Genomic DNA, 21,039 nt, shown 5'->3' with positions numbered 1-21,039 from the left:
CAGTGGGTGTTATATGTAAGTGATGAATCACTAAATTCTACTCCGGAAGCCAATACTATACTATATGTTAACTAACTTGGACTTTTAATTAATTAGTTAATTAATTAATATGTCAAAATTTATTTCTGTATCTTTTAAAGGGGTTGGGTTGGGAGGCAGCTCTCCATGAAGGGGCCTGGTTTCCTCTACCAAGAGGAACTACCAAGCTCTACCATGTCTGTGTTCCAGGTGGCAGGAATAAAAAATAGGCAAGCAATTTTCTTTTAAGCAAGTAACGTGGAAAATGTACACAATGCATCTTCTTACGTTTCATAGATGAAAACAAAGTTACATGGCCACACCCAGCCACAAGGCAGAATGGGAAATGCTGTCTCCAGAGAGGACCATGTCCCCAGCTAAAAGTCAATTCCAATGAAAGAAGAGAAAAATAAACGTGGAAGGGAAGAGCAGCCAGCTGTCTATTACACATAGGTATGCAGACACTACATATAAATCAGTCTTTGGTTTCTCCTTTTTTTTTTTTTTTTTTTGGTAGGTTTTCACTAGAATAATGTCAGTTTTGTTTTTCCATGACTGAGATGAGAGTTAAAATGACTTTAAGCCTAATATCACTAATCAGTTGGTTGAGCATCTACTAATACCTACTCTTTAATCACAGGGTTAGTAAATGGATAATTATTTCACATTAGGTAAGAGCATTTGAAATTATGTAACTAATAGAAGGAATGTAGTAAACATGTGTTGTTTGGTCTGCCAAAATTTGTCCCCATTTGACAAATAGTCATGACCTTTCTTTAGACAATTGACCCTGTCCTTGTGGTTGCCAGTTGAGGTGGGGGGAACCTCGTAAATGCCTCTGAGGTTTTCTCTGCATGCAACCACTCAGACTCTTTATTACCATGGTGTAGATTCCATCTGATGATCCCAGCCCTGGAGCCCCAGTGACATGATCTCTTTCTCACATCACTTCAGCTATGGGATGGTATAGTTCCCCTCTGCTGTTGCTAATCTCAGGGCAACGTCCTCATTACTTGTTTGGTCCTCAGCCCCTCCAATACCTGTATAACTCATTCCCTGTATTAAATTTCCTTGGTTGTAAATAATGTAAGTGGATTCTAGCCTCCGGTCAGATACTGACTGATGAAATGGCCTACTCCTTGGGGCTGTTACAGTTCTAGCCACACGCAAAGACTAACCCATTGCTTTTAAATCCAATTCTCAATTCTCTCAGAAAGAGGAGCTGTTTAGCCCTGCTTGTTTCAGGTTCTTGATTGAGGTTGGAGGTGGGGAAAGAGAAAGGTGACTGAAGGTTGTGGGAGATAGCTCTTACGCTTTGAAACAAACAGCTCCCAAGCTATCCACTATAAGAACACAGGATGTGGAGGGGAGTAGCCAAATGGCTCTTGTTATCTTGCAAAACTTTTAAAAACTTTTACTATTAGTTTCACAATCTTTATCATGATCTTAATTATCTTTATGGTCAAAAATAACTCAAACTATCTTTCTTAAGTGAAGGCTTTAGCTTATTGTTATCTCTACTCAGGCTTAGCCAATTTACTTGATGGCTCTAGGAGATGAAGTTTCTCAAAACACCAAACACAAAAGAATTAAAGAATTTAGATTTCTTGGTATTACTCATAACTATCCCCTGTAGCTCTAGTCTGAGGATGGGCCAGAAGTAGTCCTACATGGAAGGTAGGTTTCAATTTTGGTCCTCGCAGAAGCAGACACCACAATGGGATTGGATGAACAGAAGTTTTATTGGGAGAATTACCAGTGAACGATAGAGAGAAGGAAGTGGAAGCTGAGCTAGAGAGAGCCTTCGGACCGCAATGCAGGGCGACAACTGTAAAAGCTAAGGGGGAAGGAAGGTAGAGTAACCAAGAAGAACTGAAGACTGCAGGCAGCCTTAAGAAAGTTTTGACCAGCGTAGGGAGAATCTTTAAGTCAAAGCTGCCCCTTAGAGGAATCCTGCATTCCTTAAGAATGGGTCTGCACTAATCCCCTTTGTGTGCTCAATCACTGACTGGGAGAAGCCAAGGGGAAATATCTCAGCATAAACACAGTGCTGGATCTGGCCAGGCAATAGGCAAGGCTGAAAGCCAACTGTGTTCCTTATAGCAGAAGATCTGAGCAAGTTGTTTCCCAGGATGCTGCACAGGGTACTTACTAAGGGAGGAGATGATTCCTAATACCAGCTCCACACACAGAGCATGCTTACCATACTCTTCTCACTGCCATGTTTCAGAATGTGTATCTTGTTATCATGTTAGTCTAGGTCCCCATGGCGGTTTCAAGATCTGAATGTGGCTTATTTACCTAGGTGAGCTGAGTGAAGTGAAAGAGAAAAGAGCCAGGAGAAGGGGTGCAGATACTGGCCTGGCCAAAAAGGTCCATGCTGAGTGTCCCCAGAGACAGAGGCCTAGGAGAGGGTTTCTACTTTTTCCAGAGAACACCTGCATTTCTGTGTGTGTGTGCATGTGTGTGTGTGTGCTTCATTTTCTGCCATGTCCTGAGACAGAGAATGCACATTGATGCCAAAGCAAAGAACCAAGCTGCAGCAAAATTAAGTGTCTCAATTGCTATTTTTTCTAAGAATGCTGATGCTGATTCAAATTTAATGTTTCTACCTCAAAATATGAATTGTATTATAAGTAGCATAACTCAAAATGAATTTTCATACAATGTTTATATTTTATGGAGTTATTAATCATCAGCTTTATTACTTTAGTTTCTTTTTCCTTGATTAGGCTGCAGACCAGTCTCAGCCCTGTCAGGGTACTCTGTAGCAACTGGAGACTGACGGACCCCTCAGGTTTTCTTTTGCAGATTAAGGATGTGAGGAGCCAGAGAGAAGCTGAATCCCTAGAGCTACTGTTGTGACCTAAATTATGGAGTCATTCTGTGGTTCTCCAAAACGCCAACTGGGCCTCCCAGCGTGAAACCACCCAACGCAGGTGATGGGAGATGACTAGGCTGGTTTTCTGTCTCCTCCCTCCCTGGCTGACAATAAACCTCTAATCTGGGTACATGTATGACTTTTCCCTGACTAGTCCTCAGTAGTTCAGGAGAGAGATGAAGAGCACCTGAAGTGAGAAGGGGGTGGGCCTGGGGAAGAAAGCCCATTACTTGGGTGACTGAATGTTGTAGGATAAAGAGGAGTCAGAGAAATTTTCCAGGTTTTCTGTTTGGGGCCCTGGTGTGTGTTGGGGGATAAATGCATCATCAGCAGAGGTAGAGGATATAGGAGAATAGGCAGGTTTGGAGGGGGTTTGCAAAACTCAGTTGGAGCAGGTTGTGTTTGAGTTGCCTGTGGGAACTCTTGGGACACATCTCTAGCAGGCAGCTGGAGATATAGGTCTATTCTGGTTACTTATTGCTACCTGACAAACTACCACAAAACTGAGTGGTTTCACACAACACTTTTATTTATTTTCCCACAATTCTGCGATTTGGGCATGGTGGAGAATAGCTTGTCTCTGCTCCATGTGGTCTCAGCTGGGGCAACTTGATGGGACTGGAGGATCCACTTCCAAGATGGCTCACTTACAAGTGTGGCCAAGTTGGCTGTGCCCAGTGGGAGCACATCTAGGGCTGTTAGCCAGGGGCCTGAGTTTTCTTCTATTTGGCCTCTCAAAATGACTGGGGTTAGACTTCTGACATCATGGTAACCTCAGAGTAGTTACATTTCTTACATGGTACTACTTCCAAAGGGGGAAAACGGAAGCTGTCGTCAAAAACATAAACAGAACAAACAAGGAAAATAGATTTTATGCAGACTATTGCAAAGGAGAGAGTACCCAGATTTGAAGATTGGAGTATAAGAGCAACTTGAACTTTTATAGAGAGGTTATCAACGGATGCTTATAGTTGTGAGACAGGGAATCTGAAGGGACCCTATGAAAGATGGCTTTTTTGCTGCCTCTATTCTTGCTACACCCCCACCCTACACATGTCTTGTGGTACAGATAATGTATGTCCTTGTAAAGGTCAAGGATTCAATGATTTCTTTGGAGTCTTCCAGCACAGTAGATAACATCTAAGGAGTGACCAGGCGTGTCATTATGAACATTTTTCTAAGACCCCTAGCTCCAGGTCATAAATGACTTATGGAGGACACTTAAATACTCATCTTTGTTCCTGAATGCCTGAGAAGACATGTACATGAGTCCACAATCCTCAGTAAAAACACAGACACCAAGTAAAGACAAGACTCATTTTTTTTTCCCTTTCTGAGACTCCCAGATACTGTCTGCACTCTTTCTATGTCTTCAGTAAACTCTGCTGTCACTTCCTCTTGGCTTATGTTTGATTTCTATCTGTGCAAAGCCAAAGACTCTCTTGGCCTGTCTTGTGGGACCTCTTTTGGGTCCTTGGACCAGCCAGCCTACATCAGTTAGAATTGTTTTGTAATCAGGGGATGTCTTAATCAGCCAGGATGTGTTGATATCTGTGTCTAGTTAATTTTAAGGGGACAAACAGTTCTAATCTCAGCTAATCATCTATGAGACAAAGGAAGTTGAAGGGTTTGTGCCTGGCCTTGTCAACAGGTTTAGACAAAAAGGGAAAGGTCTGTATTTGGCCTTATCACAGGTGAACAAGGAGTCGTCTGCTAGTGTTATGAGAGAGTGGACAAAGTTTCATCTAAGTCATACGGGGAAGGGTGGTTCTTTGTGGTAAGCCATTTCCCAGAACACAAATACGTGCGTGCGTGTGTGTGTGTGTATTTCTTAGTCATTTCCGTTTTCCATGAGTATAGGCTCCAGTAAATTTCAATGTTGTCACTGCAAAGTCTTCTTAGGGCCTCAGCCTGAACTGGCAGTCATTTTTGCCTCATTCTTTTGTTTAAAGCAGTAACAGATCCAGCCCACATTCAAAGGGAGAATGTTACACAAAGGCATGGATACTGGGGAGGCATGGTTCATTGTGGGCCACCAAAATAGTCTCTCATAGAGTCTGAACCTTGGACTGGATATTTAGAATAGGATGCTACTAGCATATCCTGGGTGGTAGCTGCAACCAACAGGTAGGATCACTGGGCATGTGCACACATTGGTAAATGTAGAAAAGAGTCCATCAACATTCCAGACATATCAGATTGGAGTCTTGAGGGTTGTGATTTTCCTAGTTTCTCAGAAGCTCTCATTAATACTGTTTCTTGATTAACATTTATTCCAACATTTTCTTTAATTTTGTTGTTAGTTATGTTTCGTGAACATCAGCTCGGTATTCACCTAGCATCACGGTAAGGATGACTGGACTTAACCAGAACTGCCAATTAGTAAGTTTTTACATTTTAATTATTTGCCCAGATTAGATATGGTCAGAGCCATTGACTTAACCAGCTTCTGCAACAAAGAGGGCCAACAGAAAGAGAGGGAATCCCTATGTGAAGGGGAGTGTTTGTGAACAAAGGTCTCTCCCACACAGGGACCCTCCGCAGAAGGTAGCTAACCTTTGGAAATTTGATCTTTCTCTGTCTTCTTCTGGACTCAACAATATCAGTTTCTTTTGGAGCTCTTTATGAAGATAGGCTAATAAAAGACCATAAATCTTTTTTTACTAGGTGAAGCATTTACCACTCTAATTAGCATTACCATTCAAAGGCTTTCATATTCCAAAAACAAACACCAGGCATTCTGAGCGCTAGGGTTAAAGGGAATCTTAAATCATGAGTAAGCATAGGTGAAGGGCATGAAGACTTAGAGTTTAGGTATTGCCTGTGTGCTGACAGTCATCAGGACTTTACTGAGATACAATGCTGAACACACTTACTGTCCTAGGTTTTATGAGTAAGAGATAAAATCCAAGCCTAGTACTGTGGGTGTGTAAAGAAATGACTGTAATATATTATTTCTTTGTGGGTTATACTAAAGTAGGTCTGCACAAAATGTTAATGACTTCCCCAAAGCAGAGTGGTGTATGTTTCACCAAAGTGACAGGCGGGGTCCTGAAGCATGGATAGGAGTCTACTCAGCTCTACATAGTAAAATGTAGAACGGAAGGCCATTTACATGCAACAAGGAAACGTAAATTTTGAGGTAGGAGGACCTGCCTCTCAGGAATTTCCCAGAGGCTGTCATCTCTTACTCTCAGTCCCATCCCGGGAAGGTGGTGGTGAGTGTGAGTGTTCAGTCCCCTCAGCAGGTTCCTAATCCTACATCCGCGCGCTGGTAGGGGAATGAGAAAGAACAGAGAAGGGAGGCGGGGTGTGTGTGGGGAGTGGGGGGGGGCAAAGACTTCCTGCGCATGCGCCCGGGCAGATGGCCGGCTCAGCAGAGTAGTTTGGCCTGTGGCTCCCTCCGCACGTCGCGCCTCTCAGGGGCCCGCAGACTTGGCCCTGGGAGCGAGCGCGCTGCGCGCTCGCGCAGCCTCTAGGCCGGGCGGGCGCCTGCGCACAAACGTCCTGGGCGTTGGAGCCGCGGGGTTATTAGAGGTGGAGCGCGGGGAGGGCGCGCGGCAGGAGGCGGCCGCCGTTACGGCGCGAGCGTGGTCACGTGGTCGCTGGTCACCGCCGCCGCCACCCCCTCCCGCCCTGTTCTCTTTCTGGTCCGGCCGGGCCCGGCCGGTTCCACGAGCGCTCGGCAGAGACTGAGGGAGAGAGAGAGAAAGAGGAGGGGAGGAGGAGGAGGATTCAGGGAATAGGAGCTGGGGAGCCCTTCTGCGCCACAGGTAAAACAAGATGATGATATCGTAAAAAAGCCCGAGCCCCCTGAGCGCCTCCGCCTCCCTCCAGTGCAGCCCCCCACATGCAGTCGCTCCCGCCCCGGCCTCCCCCTCAGCTTCTTAGGACCAGTCCCGCCTTTCCCAGCACCGCTGCTGCAGCTGCCGCCGCCTCCCGGGAGGGCCTGAGGGTGCTGCTGCTGCTGTCGCCGCGAACGGGTAGTCGCACCGCCCCCGTTTGTGCGCCTCCCGGATCGGCGTGGGGGCTGGGTGGCGGGAGGGAGGCTCCTCTAGCTCCAGGGCGGGCACGGAGAGGAGGTTGCTTCCCCCAGTCGGCCAGCCCGCCTTCCCTCCTTCGAGAGGTTGGGGTCTAGGCTGCAAGGCCAAGTGCAGCGAGAGGGTAGAGCCTGGTGGGTGGACGGGCTCAACTTCCTACTTGGTAAATTTCCCTGTTCATTTCAGCCTAGGCAACACGTTTCCTTCACAGGCCGGAAGCAAAAGGGACCCGTAATCCCCAAACCTTTTAAAATGCAGCCTTTAGACTAGCGAAACCGTTCTCGTTTTTGAGGAAAGAAACGTGACCATATTTTAGTGGGACTTAAGTTTGTTCACCTGTAAGAACGTGCAAGTTGAGGCCTTTAAGGATCTGAGAGAAACTTTGTGAAAGTTGATCCCTCCTACTTTTCCTGCAAAAAAACGAACACAAACCTAAACAATTTTCGGTTCTGCAAATGACCTAGAGTTTGTTCAATACCAGCTATTAAGCAGTTTTTAGTTTCAGGAAAATGATATAAAGTTCACATCCTTTAGGGTGTTTGTTTGTTTTTTTTTCTGAATGATGATTTTCGGGAATGAGCTGTATCCGTCAACCCCAAATTGGACTAAATCTCAGATAGGAGTAGTGTACAGGTTGAACAGCTTTGGGCCGGGTTGCGCGGGGACACCTAGAACCAGTCATTATTTGTACTCTTTGTACAACAAAATATAGTACCAGTAAAACTGTATGTTTTTAGTGTGCTGTTGCACAAAATACTGACTGAAAGCAGGAAGTGTTAAATGTGGGCATTGTTAAAAATCTGTACACTCAAGTTCATTTATATGCTGGTCATTTTTCTTAATGAGCTTTTCTGATTACATGTCTTGGAATTTTCATGCTGTATCTCTAAATTCAAATGTAAACTTGAGTATTTAAAATTTTTTACAGCTACCTGCAGTAGAGTCAGAGCAGTGCTTCTCAAACCTTAATGTGCACAGGAATCCCTTGGGGATCTGGTATAAAAATGCAAATTCTGATTTAGTAGATCTGTGATGCATCTTGATATTCTGCATATCTAATGAGCTCCTAGGTGCTGCTAGACAAGGAACAATTCTTGAATAGCAAGGAATTGGATAATGTGTGTGCTGAGAAATAAAGTGATGTGTCAATGAAAACGTTCCTTAATTCATCCTGAGTGTAGAGGTGGCTTGAGAGAAGGGGTAGATGGCAGGATGAACTGCAAAAGCTTGTGTTAGGGAGATCCTTTATGAACAGTGAGCAGGCTGTGTTGGAATCCCAGGGAAGGAATAGCAGACGGAGGTTGAGATGCCCCAACCTGGAGGAGTGGAGGTACCAGGTGTGCATCCTGTGGTGCATACATCACCTGGCCTGTGACTTTTTCCGTGGAAGCCTAGTATACTTCTGGCTGACGGACTCAGCTACGGGTAGTTAGGTTTTATCAGCTTATAGCCTGTGTGTCTCTGAATCCGTTGCTGGGAGGAAGTTTTCTTTTATTGGTGAGAGTATTGAGTGTGTGCTGCTTCTCCCAGATGCAGCCTCCGTTGAGCAATGCATTCCTGAGCTTTGGAAGCAATCTTATAAAGAATTTAGGGTCTCCACCTGTTGAGGTTATCCTAAATGGATTCAGATGTTTTCCTAATCTAATTAATAAAAGTAAATTGAAAAGTTGAAAAGTCCTACTTAACCTCATACTTTATGTAAATAAAAATGGTTGTACTTGGGGCACCTGGGTGGCTCAGTCAGTTAAGCATCCGACTTCAGCTCAGGTCATGATCTCCGGGGTTTGTGAATTCAAGCCCTGCGTCAGGCTCTGTGCTGACAGCTCAGAGCCTGCAGCCTGCTTCAGATTCTGCGTCTCCCCCGCCCCTCCCCTGCTCATGCTCTGTGTTTCTCTGTCTCTCAATAATAAATCAACGTTAAAAAAAATGGTTCTACTTAACTTTTTAAGAACTTTTTTGAACAGTAACCTCGACTACTTTTAGCACTGTAATTTTTATAGTCTTCATTCTAGTCCTTACTTTACCATTGTTTTTTCTTGTTATTAAGTAATATTTATGACAGTACTTTTGAAGCACTAGTGCCAGACTTCTAAGCACTTTATGTGTCTAACTCCTCTAATTGTAACAATCTTTAAGGAAACTAAAGCAGAGAGTGGGTAAAAGTCCTATGCTAACAGAGTTGGGCCTCTGGCTGGCTGGCTCTAGAGTGTATGCTTTAACAATCTTCTCTGTGCAGCTTTAAAAAAAGTTTTTTTTTTTTTAAACGTTTATTTATTTTTGAGAGATAGTGCATGAGTGGGAGAGGGGCAGAGAGAGACACACACACAGAATCTGAAGCAGGCTCTAGGCTCTGAGCTGTCCGCACAGAGTCCGATGCGGGGCTGGAACACACGAACCGTGAGATCATGACCTGAACTGAAGTGGGACACTTAATTGAGTGAGCCACCCAGGCGCCCCTCTATGCAGCTTTTTGGAAAGAAAATAAATTGATACTTTTTAAAATCCCCTTTCCCTAGTATTGTTGAGAATTATGAGTTTTGCTTTCCATTTTTAAATCCATATTTGTCATCTTTTAAAAAATTTCCCCCATTGTATTTCATGAAATGCAATCCCATAAAATGAAAACTTGCCTCAATGCTTGTACTCTTTTCTGAATAAGATACTGAAATATTGAAAAGCTTTATTTTGTTTGCACCTGTTACCTGGACCAGTCTCTTTCAAGTCTGTAAGTCATTGTTAAATGTGAAAGTAGCGTCTGCTTCCTTTTGGCTCTGCTAGTTTTCAGTTCATTTTTTGCCTATGCCTCTCTTTCATCTTCCACTGCCTCCCCCGCTCTATGCATACATAATAGATGCAGCTTATATTTGTTATTGTAACGTTTAGGATTTTGGGGGGGATTGATGGGGTCACTGACTTTTTATTTGGCCAGTAAGGGGGGATGCCTGTGTGGCTCAGTTGGTTAAGCATCCGACTTCGGCTCAGGTTATGATCTCACTGTTTGTGGGTTTGAGGCACGCGTTGGGCTATGGGCTGACAGTGCAGAGCCTGGATCCTGCTAAGAGTTCTGTGTCTCCCTCTCTCTCCCCCTCTGCCACTTATGCTCTGTCTTTCAAAAATAAATAAACATTAGGGCGCCTGGGTGGCTCAGTTGGTTGGGCGTTCAACTTCAGCTTGGGTCATGATCTCACAGCTTGTGAGTTTGAGCCCCGTTTGGGGCTCTGTGCCGACAGCCCAGAGCCTGGAGCCTGCTTCAGATTCTGTGTCTCCTTCTCTCTCTGCCCCTCCCCCGCTCATGCTCTGTCTCTCTCCTTCAAAAATAAACATTAAAAAAAATAATTTTTTTATTTGGCCGGTAAGGATGATAACAATCTAAGCATGAGTCATTGTTATCATATTTTAACACTGAGAAAGTACTAAGGACAACCTCAGAATAAACGTTAAATAATTGGTTTTCATAAGAAAATTAATATGTCATCTGTCCCCCATCCCCTTTTGTCTCAGGCCATTGGAAGTTTTGTTCTGTATTAGCACCAGTCTGGGGAGTGGTGCTTATACACCTGGTCTAAGACATTTCTCTTAACGTGGACAGATGGTTAGAATGGCAGTAATACTATAGTGTGTGTACTGGAACTTGAGAAATGAGATTTTGTGGGAGGGGGAAGTGAGAAGGGAGGCCTATGGGCTGATTGCAGTAGCATTAGTTTTTCATTAACGGGGATAATAATGAGTTTAGGTAGGAAGTCAGTATAACAACAAAGCCCGGTTGTAAATGTTTTCTCAAAGTTCATACTTTGTTGTGATGTCTGTTGTAATGTTATGCTGCCCAGTTTCTTAGCCTCATAGTGCATCACTTTTCTCATCTTTGAAGTGAGGATAGTAATAGTACCTCACAAAGTTGTTTTGAGGATTAAATGAATAGATGTGTGTGTATATGTTTATATATATTAGTATAGCATATATGTACGTATACATATATAATACTTAGTGTCTGACACACCGTTAATGCTATCATGTGTTAGGTACCGTGTTTTACTATGGATCGTCTGCCATGTGGTTGATCATGTCCACATGAAGACTATTTGAATGAACTTAATGGAAATTGTACATTTATTTGGTATAAACCTGTGTGGGCCCCGAAAACAGAAATTGTTTGTACTTTTTGGATAAAAATACGAAATTGGGGAGGTGCCTAGGTGACTCAGTCCATTAAGCATCTGACTTTGGCTCAGGTTATGATCTCAGACTGCTTTAGATCCTCTGTCTTCCTCTCTCTCTGCCTCTCCCCTGCTCACGCTTTCTTGCTCTCTCTCACTCTAAAAAATAAATAAACATAAGAAAAAAAACAAAATTGGTATAGTAATGTTCTTATCCCTTTGGAGAATTAAATATGAATAAATATGGTTTGGCCACTCAGATTTTTCAAAACAAGGAAGAAAGGCTGTAGAAATAAAAGATGTCTTTGGTGGTGGTTTAGGATTGGTTTACAATTTTCAAGTCTTGAACAAGGTAACCTTTTTCCTGCAGGTTTTTCTGACTAACACATCTAAGTAAGATAAAAGGTTGAACCAAAAGCAGTTTAGGTTTCCACGTCTAAATAATGGATCTTCAGAATAATTAGATTAGTGAGAGGTAAGCCCCCCACTTCTCATATAATCTCCCTGGGGGAGATGTATCTGCTTTCTGATGGAGTTGGGGTGATATAATCCTGCAAGAAGACTGAGCCGAAGTTACAGATCCTGGCTGTAGAGGTGTGCATTCTGTTTGCTGGTAATTAGTGGGGATCAGAATCAACCCCTTAGGTTTCCCAAAATAGGTACCTTAGGAGGTGTTCTGGTAGCTACCTTGCAGGAATCCAAGAGGAATTGCTAACATTACATCTCTTGCCACCCTGGAGTGAGATGGTAGATTGATTGCCCTGGATCCTTGGTGGGGGTTGGGAGAGAAGGTGTTGATAGGAGATGGGCAGATGGTACCACTATTTCCGTCTTTGTCTACTGCCTTGATTAAACTAGACTTCTTTTCATGAAGTCCAAGAGTCTTGTAGTAAGAATGCTCCTTTTGGTAGGTAGATATGTGTGGGGCTTGGGATAAATTGCCTCCCCTCTCCAACCTTCATTACTCTTAATAGTTTAGGGGTTAATTTTAACCTATTTATCCTGTGTGTGTGTGTGTGTGTGTGTGTGTGTGTGTGTGTGTATTGTAAGTATATATGGATGAACATGTGGATGTGTTGATAGACCTATCTTTTTAAACTAAAAGTGGATTTATGCTATTTTGTTACTTGTTTGTTTTTCCCTTAATATTTTATGTTACTAATGATGTTATTCTTCCACACAATTTTTAGTGGCCCCATACTGTTTCATTGTATGAATGTACTATTAGTAGTCCTCCATTCTTGTACACCTAGATTCCTTTCAATCTTTACGTGACAAGCAGAGCTACACTGAACATTATTGTAGCTAATATCCCTTTGTGCCTATACATTATTATTTAGGAAAAATTTTTGCGAGTGGAATTATTAGTAGGTCAAAAGATATGCCCATGTTTAGCAGTTTTGATACACATGACCAAATGGCTTATCAAAAAGGTTGTACCACTTTACCCTTTCCTACAAAACTGTTTGAGAGGCCCTGTACTTGCTGTTATTGGGTATTTTCTTTATTTTAACAGCTGTATTTGGGTATACTTGACTTTATACCTCCTCCTCTGTCTTCTTATAGGCTTTAACATTTTATGTAGTTAAATCTTGTTGTTCCTTTATGAATCTTCTAGGCGTTTCCTACCTTATGTTTATATAGCTATGAATTTATACTTTAAACTATTTTTATATTTCAATTTAAAATTTTGAATTTACAGTTATTCCAGAACATGTTTAGTTGTATAATGTGAAGTAGAGGGTACTAGATTTTTAAGCTTTTGATTAGCGAGTTTTGTTAGTAGTACTGAATGAATGATTTATTCTTTCTCGATTGTTATCAGAAGCTTTATCATTTGGTCTTCTATTCAGTTCCACTGTATTTAATTTTTTATTGGTGGGAATAAGATTTTCCTGTGTGTGTGTGTGTGTGTGTGTGTGTGTGTGTGTGTGTTTTCTACTATATCTGGTAAATAGAAGAGCTATTGATTTTTTTTTTTTGTATTTTGTAACCACTTTCTGATATGGTATTACTGTGAATTGATCTACCCAGCTCTCAGACGGATTTTAAAATATTTGGAAAACCACTTTACCAAGTGATCTCTGTTATGTACTCAATGTGTCCTCCCAAAATTTGTATGTTGAAATGCTGTACCTTTACTCTCCCATGTAATGGTATTAGGTGGTGAGACTTTTTGGGAGGTAATTAGAGCATTAGATGAGATGATGAGGGTGGTGCCCTCATGAATGGGATTAGTGCCTTTATAAGAGTCAAAAGAGAGTCTGTTTCTTCTCTCTGGCATGTGAGGCTACGATGAGAAATCAGCAGCCTGCAACCTGGGGGAGGGCCTTCAACCAGAACTTGACCGGGTTGGCACCCTGATCTCAGAGTTCGGTCCCCAGAGCTGTGAGAAATCAATTTCTGTTGTTTGTAAACCAGCTAGTCTATGATACTTTGTTACAGCAGCCAGAACCCATAATCTGTAAGGACCTTCTGGCTCAAAACTTTTGTGATTCTACTTTTATGTCAAAATACTTGTGGTAACATACATAACGCTCTGGTACTTTAACTTAAAGTGCCTACAGCTTCTTTTATAATTGTGGCTGTCTAGCTCCACTGCCCAAGCAATTATTCTGAAGTTTTACATTTTTATCTCCTTAGGAGAGCTTGAAGGTTTTTTTCTATGTGATTTGGCAGAAATCAAAAGGAAATACTGATAGACTACAGAGATCAAACTGTGCAACGTTGGGTTTGCCTAGTTGCATTATTAGGTATCACGATTTTCATTCTCTGGTCACGTGGTGTAATTTTGTACTTTTTATGATTTTTCTTTTCAAGCTATGGTCCTGGTATGGTCTACTTAAAGTTCGCCAATCCAAATTATGTAATTGTCAAAACTGAGTGTAATGGAAGCCATTGGGAAGTGATAAATAGACCAGGAAGCAGTGAAGATAGGATAGAATAGGAAAGGTAGGGATGGGGAAGTGCCTGGTATGTCAGTCCTTTTTTCTCAGTTCCCTCTCTGTTCTCTGATTATCCTTTTGTACTTCTTTGCCCTTTTAATGATTTTCTGGCTTCGTATTTGTTCTCAAGATATATTTTATTTTCTCTTTCAGAGAATAGCTCCACTACCTCCTTGATACTTTGGTTAGGAGTACAGATGCTTTCCCCCAGTCTTTGAAGTAGTCCTGATCAGTATCCCTAATTACCTTCCTTCTTGTCACTAAAACTACCCGCATAATGCCTTCACTAGTGGCCACCGTGCATCCTGCCTGGTAAAGGATGTGATAAAACACTGATTAAACTTGGGGTTCTTCATAACATAAAACCACTGTTGTGGAAGCATTAACAAAATGAGAGATCATAAAGACAAATTGTCAGAGAACTGTAGAGTAATATCTGAGTGGCTGAGGAGATAGTAAGAGATTAATATTACAGAGTGAGAAAAAGCTTCTGAAGAGTCTGTTATCTTAGCTCTCCAATCCTGATTTCTTATCTGAGCTTTGGACTTGTGTGTCTGTTTGCCTACTGGATGATTCCACTTTTGGATGGCCCACCGAGAACTCACATTCATAACGTCTGCAACTGTCTTCTCTTACAAAACCTGTTCCCCCTCTCAAGTTTATTATCTCAGTGGATGATACCACCATCTTTCTGGTTGTTGAAGCCAGAAATCTGGCAGACACATGCATTTTACTCCCTTTCCCCAAATCCTTATGTAAAGACATCTCCCTCAGTGGATTCTAAGTCTTGAATCCATTGTCTCTTTATCTTCAGTACTTCTACTCTGGTATATCATCTCTTGATCTTTAAAAAAAAGTTTTTTTTAATGTGTATTTATTTTAGAAAGAGAGACAGAGCATGAGCGGGGGAGGGGCAGAGAGAGGGAGACACAGAATCTGAAGCAGGCTCCAGGCTCCGAGCTGTCAGCACAGAGCCCAAAGTGGGGCTTGAACTTAAGAGCCATGAGATCATGACCTGAGCCGAACTTGGACGCTCAACCAACTGAGCCACCCAGGTGCCCCTCACCTCTTGATCTCTAGATCATCATCTTTTGCCTTTGTTTCTGTAGGGTTTTCTGACTGGTGTCCCTGGAGCCACGTGATCTTTATAAGCCCTCAGTTGATTCTCTGATTCTCTGACTCTATAGCTTAAAACCTTTCAGTACTCTTCCATCACCTATTGCTTAGTCTTGTGTCTCCTCCTGCCTCCCCTATGATTTCATTATAAAGTACCGAAATATTTGGGTTTTTGGAACTATTTATGATTTTGCTTGCCTCAAGCCTGGAATAGTCTGTCTGTCTGTCTGTCTGTCTCTCTCTCTCTCTCTAAAGTAGGCTCCATGCCCATTGTGGGGCCTCACATCCCTGAGATCAAGGGTAGCATGCTTTACCAACTGAGCCAGCCAGGTGTCCCAATCTTTCTGTCTCTTGATTTTACTAGCTCTTGTGAGGTCTTAGCTGAAATGCTATTGCTCTAGGGAGCTTCCTTATACCAGTAAGTCTGTGTTGTGTCCTTCCTGTTTGGCCCAATACGCTGTTGTATAATATAACATTTATTATGTATTATAATTGTCATTTTACCTACAGTCTTTGTCCCACTTTTGACTGCTCTGTGAATGCCAAGGCCATGTATGTCATCTTTATTCATACTCTCAAAGCTGTGACTATTAAAAGTAGGTGCCCCATACCAGGTACTGTTTTAAGTGCTCAATATATAGCAGTAAACAAGAGTCTGTTACGGTTTTTAACTGCTGTGTGATAAACCACTCCAAAACTTAGTACCTTCATATTTATTAGGTATCCATATTATATGGTAATATTAGTACTGTAATATTTACTTACTCATGATTTTATATTTATATAAGATTTGGTAGGGTTAGTTTATCTCTGTTTCACTTTGTGTCAGCTCATTGGAGGTTAGAGTTTCCACTTCCAACATAGTTTACTCACATGGTTGGTAGTTGATGCTGGGAGCTAAACTGGGGCTGTTGATCAGAGCACCTGCATTAGGCTTTTCTCTGTGCCCTAGGTATGAGTGGTGGGTTCTGAGAGTGAATGTCCCAAGAACAAGCATTCTGAGAGGTAGGAAGTAGAAGCAGACAATCTGATGAACATTACTTCTGCTATATTTTATTGGTTAAACAGTCAGCCCGGATTCAACGGGAGGAGAACTAAACTCCATTTCCTGATAGAGAAAGTGACAAAGAATTTGTGACTATATTTCATCTGTTATACAGACCAAAAAAATAAACAAAAAATAAAACTACAAAAATTGTTGGATGAGTTAAATCTTGTCTATACTTTTAACTTCCCAAGAATCATGATAGTACATCATTAATTAAAGAAAAATCAAACTACACCATAAAGTGAAATTTTAAAAAGTAACTTTTATTCCCACTCTTTTTAATAGTGATATACTTTTTTGTTCTTATTCATACAGTTTCTGAACTTTAAGTTTTAGTTGTGCATACAACTCCAAATTTTAATGAGTTTTGTGTTCTATTTTTTTATTTTTATTTTTCGTAAGTCCTCATGCATTGATATTATTACTCTAAGTATATTACTAGAAATGAAGTTATTGTGTGTGTGTGTGTGTGTGTGTGTGTAAGAAATGGGGTTATTATGTAAAGGAAATGCACAATTTAGATTTTGATTCTTATTGCCAAACTGCCGAATAGGGTAGAAATTAACATTATTTTTCTAACTTTAGTGCATGGTATAAATTACATTTGCCCACAACTTGCTATCAGAAGATGTTATAAATCATTGTTTTTGGTTAACCTATTGACAAACAATGAAAGATTGATTTTGTTCTTATTTTTTTTAATGCCTTTTTAAGCCCTTTGTCCATTTTGGGTTTTGTTGTTGTTGATTTTCAGGAGCTCTTTGCATGCTGTTGATTTTAACTCTTTGCCCATTATGTATATTGCAAATGTTTTCAATTTTGTCTTTTAATTTTGCTTATACATTTTAAAAATTCTTATGAAGACTTACTAAATTTTTATGTAGTTCCATATATTAGCCTTTTTCTTTACTATTCTGTTTTTTGGCAGAAATAAGATTGAACTCAGTTCCTTGTTATTTGTCATCTTTTTACCACTTGAGCTAATCTTCCAGTAGCTTCAAATACAGAATTTTTGTATATTATATATATTGCTGTTGGGAAAAAAAACCCAGTAGACTAATAAATTCCATAGCAATTATACAGATGTCTATTTAGGGAATTAATTTCAGAATCTTTTCCATCTCTTAATGGTCTTATAATATAATGGAATTGATCTGTTTCGGGATTTGGCAAAATTCTGTCCTAGACAGTACCAGTGAATTGAGCTGAATAAAGAGTAGTTGTTCCTTGTGTCAGTGTTACACTTACCCACAAAATGAAACTTTTAGTGATTGAAATATAAAAATATGAAACCTATTAAAATTGAAAACAAGGTAATATGGTCAGCTATATTATATGGATGAAGTAATTCCCTGAAAAGAATTAGAAATGCTAGAAATTTTTTTTCTTTAAGAGCTAACATGACAGTAAGAAATCACCCAAAATGTATATGAAAGCCAGAATTCAGAGAAGGAAGTAGAATATTAAAACTGCTTTTCCTCTGAGGGTATTTCCCACTTTCTAGGGTGCTTTTACTTTAGTTTTGAGGGCCTTCTAAGGCTCAGAGTATTAAAGCTCATAAAGGCCCAGGGAGGAGAATCTAATAGGAAATTCCTTCCCTATAAAATTGGACTCCAAAAGAGCTCTGGTCATAGAGTATGGTTAAACCAAGATGAAAACCCTTCTCATGCTCTTGCTCACAGGAGGCTGTAAGAATGTTTGCCTTGGGCTTGAAAAAAATATTATTTCCTAAGAAGTTATAAACATAATCCTTCCTTCTTGATTTGCAGCTCAAATTCAGTGTTGCCTGGTGGTCCAAAAGAACCTTAAATTGTGAGTTTAAAGGTGGGTCTAGGTACCTGGCAGAAGCAAATGAAAGTCCTCTCAGGTAGAATATATTTTTATCTTCAGTCCTAGGAAATTCCCACAAATACTTTTCCAAAGAACTAGCTCACAATAAAATATAGTCAGGCACACAAGGAAACGAGGTACCATGAGTAAGAAACAGCAGAAACAACTGACTGACAGAGATGAACTCTCAAAAACTAAAGATTTTGAAATTATCAGACAGATGATGAAAGAACTATTTATTTTCTTTGCAAAAAGATAGAAAATATCAGTGGGCAACAGGAAACTTAGGAGATTTGAAAAAGACCTGAACAAAACTTACAGAAATAAAAAATACAGTAAGTCAATGAAAAACTCAGTGGATACTGTTAGCAGTAGATTAAATACAACTAAAGAAAACCAATGAACTGGACATAAGGGAGAATAAATTATACAGAAGGTAGCACAGAAAGATCAGGAAATGGGTAAAAAGAAAGAGATTACAATATATAGAGAACATAGAATGAAAAGGTCTAACAGTATTTCATCAATTTTCTAATTGTAAAAGGGAGAAATAATAGGAAAGGAAGGAGTGTTTGAAAAGAGAATGGCTGAGCATTTTTTCAGGGCTGAGGAAATCACTAGTCCACCAATTTAAGAAGTTCTGAGAATTTTATTTATTTTTTTAATTTACATCCAAGTTAGCATATAGTGCACCAGTGATTTCAGGAGTAGATTCCTTCGTGCCCCTTCCCCACTTAGCCCATCCCGCCTCCCACAACCCCTCCAGTAACCCTCTTTCGTTCTCTGTATTTAAGAGTCCCTTATGTTTTGTCCCCCTCCCTGTTTTTATATTATGGAAGTTCTGAGAATTTTAAACACACATCTAGACACATCATAGTAACATGGAGAACACTAGAAACAAAGAGAATCTCATAAAGTTGGCAGAGAACAAAAGATGGATTATCTTTAATGTGGCTATAGCAGTTACACTGATGGTGGACTGCTCAGGAGCAGAAATGGAAGCCAGAAGTCAGTGGGATGGTATCTCAGTGTGCTGGGAAAGAGTTGCCAGCAGAGTAGTCTGTACCTAGTGAAAATAACTTTCAAGAAGGATGGAGCAATGACATCTTCAGACAGTTGTAAAATATTCTCTGTGAAGAAAATGTATAAATACATTTTTCTGGTTGATTCTAGTATTTAGAGTGGAGAATTCTAACATAACAATTTTGAGCTTCACGTAGTTTTATTCTTAGAAAGTTGTGTTTACACTTAGTGCAAAGAAATACTGTTTGGCAATACTTTTACCAATATACTGCTCCAGCTTTTGGATGTTTGCTGTGTTCAGAGTCTTTAGTATTGTTGGAGGAAATACTTCGTGGTGATTAATGCATGCCTTTAAGTCTTGAGTCAGTGATGTGATTTTTAATATTCATGTTTGAAATATCATAAGTCAAACCAAGAAGAATTTGGAGAAAATTGTGCCATGGTATTCACAGAAATAATTCCTGGAAATAACTTTATTCTCATCTCCCAGTCCTAAATACAAATTTCTGGAGGAAAAAGAGGGGGAGACTTTTTTTTAAACCCATAAACAAGGTTGGCATAAAGGGGAGTCTGTGGCGCTGGGAAGAGCAAACAGACCTTACCTAGGTGGACCTGGATTAGAGTCTGGTTCCACCACTTAGGAATTCAGTCTTGATGTGACGTGAACATTTTGATACTTAGTTTTCTCATTTGTAAAATAGGGTAAGACTACTTTGCAGGCGTATGGTGAGGAATAGAGTGTTGTTTGTAAAAAGTGCTGAGTGGGGTCCTGTGGCTCATACCGAGTTCCCAGCTAATTGTTACTGATGAGTAACATAGAAGAATGAATCGAATCTGGCAAGGAATTTGAAATTACTTAACTGTACAAATGGTGTAAAAGAGTTAATCATACTTTTAATATTGAAGAGTCATGGACACTGAACATAATGATAAATATTTTTTGAAGTTAAGAAATTGTCAGAATGTGCCTTCTCTTAACTGATTTGGTGGTTAATTTTGCACCAGATCAGCTGTGGATGCTGCCTACAAGTTAGGCTGCTTTACGTTCTTCATGGCAGGTAACAGGGCAAGATGAAATCAGTGACTTTCTTCAGAAACTTAAAAACATTGCCAGCCACAACACACACACACATCATATATCTATATTTATCTACATCTATATCTACATATGTGTGTGTGTGTGTGTGTGTGTGTATTTCCGTCTCCTGAGGTGGAAGTTCATGATGACAGCTAATTAATGGTAAACCTGAGTATTTTAGAAATTCAATCCACAAAATATTTATAAAGTATGTGCTTAAAACTTTATACTATGCTTTTCAGAAGTTAAATAAATTCACTGGCCTGCAAAAATTTAGAGTAAGAGCCATCAGAGCACTCTTATTATTGCTCTTTGAATTGAGAATGACTTCTATAAAATATTTAGACCTAGATTTTCCATTCTTTTTTCCTTTTTATTGTTTATAGTCAAGATGCAAAATAGAATCTTTTATGATATAGAACTACTTGCACACCTTGAAAATTATTTTCTAGTTTTTTATTCTTTATTCAACATTTGGACATTTGCCCTCATTGAGCAGTGATAACTATGCAGAGTATATTAGCTGATTGCCTTTTTAAACCATACTTCTTATCATAGCAAACTTTAAAAATCATATAATGAAGATAATTCAGGAGTTTTTTTCTTGGAACTTGACATTTTTAGAATGTTTGTTACAGTAATGTTATATTTGTAGTTTTTGAGTTTATTCAGGTTATAGAGACAAGGACTAAAAGCAAATCAGGCATTTCTTATCTTTCAAGAAGTTCTAGGATCACCACTTTGAAAATGATTTGGGTAAAGGTAGTGACACAACTTTATCTAAACAAACACATGCACAAATGCTTCCTAGTAAACATCTAAGTGTTTCAATTTTCTTGGTCTGTGTTAGACCCGCATGTGATGCAGAAATTGAGCAACAGCAAATTTTTGTGCAGTTAGATCATG

At 40.3% G+C, this 21,039-nt stretch overlaps 1 protein-coding gene across 11 annotated transcripts in view; it reads left to right on the top strand.

The window, feature by feature from the left end:
* Nucleotides 1-6,403: 6,403 nt before the first annotated feature.
* The window catches only part of TBC1D5 (TBC1 domain family member 5), a 548,599-nt gene continuing 533,963 nt past the window's right edge, over nt 6,404-21,039 (top strand). For 5 of the 11 annotated variants that reach the window (XM_043595482.1, XM_043595486.1, XM_043595483.1 and 2 more), the window contains exon 1: nt 6,492-6,672. The gene's annotated coding sequence lies outside the window, so the exon portion shown is untranslated. Of the gene's footprint in view, nt 6,673-21,039 lie in introns of all 11 variants that reach the window. The other 6 variants (XM_043595478.1, XM_043595479.1, XM_043595481.1 and 3 more) reach the window with 3 other exon arrangements.

Source organism: Prionailurus bengalensis, chromosome C2, assembly GCF_016509475.1.
Source record: "Prionailurus bengalensis isolate Pbe53 chromosome C2, Fcat_Pben_1.1_paternal_pri, whole genome shotgun sequence".
NCBI lineage: Eukaryota > Metazoa > Chordata > Mammalia > Carnivora > Felidae > Prionailurus > Prionailurus bengalensis.
The sequence above is the reverse complement of the archived record's forward strand: the minus strand, read 5'-3'. Positions and strand labels throughout refer to the sequence as shown.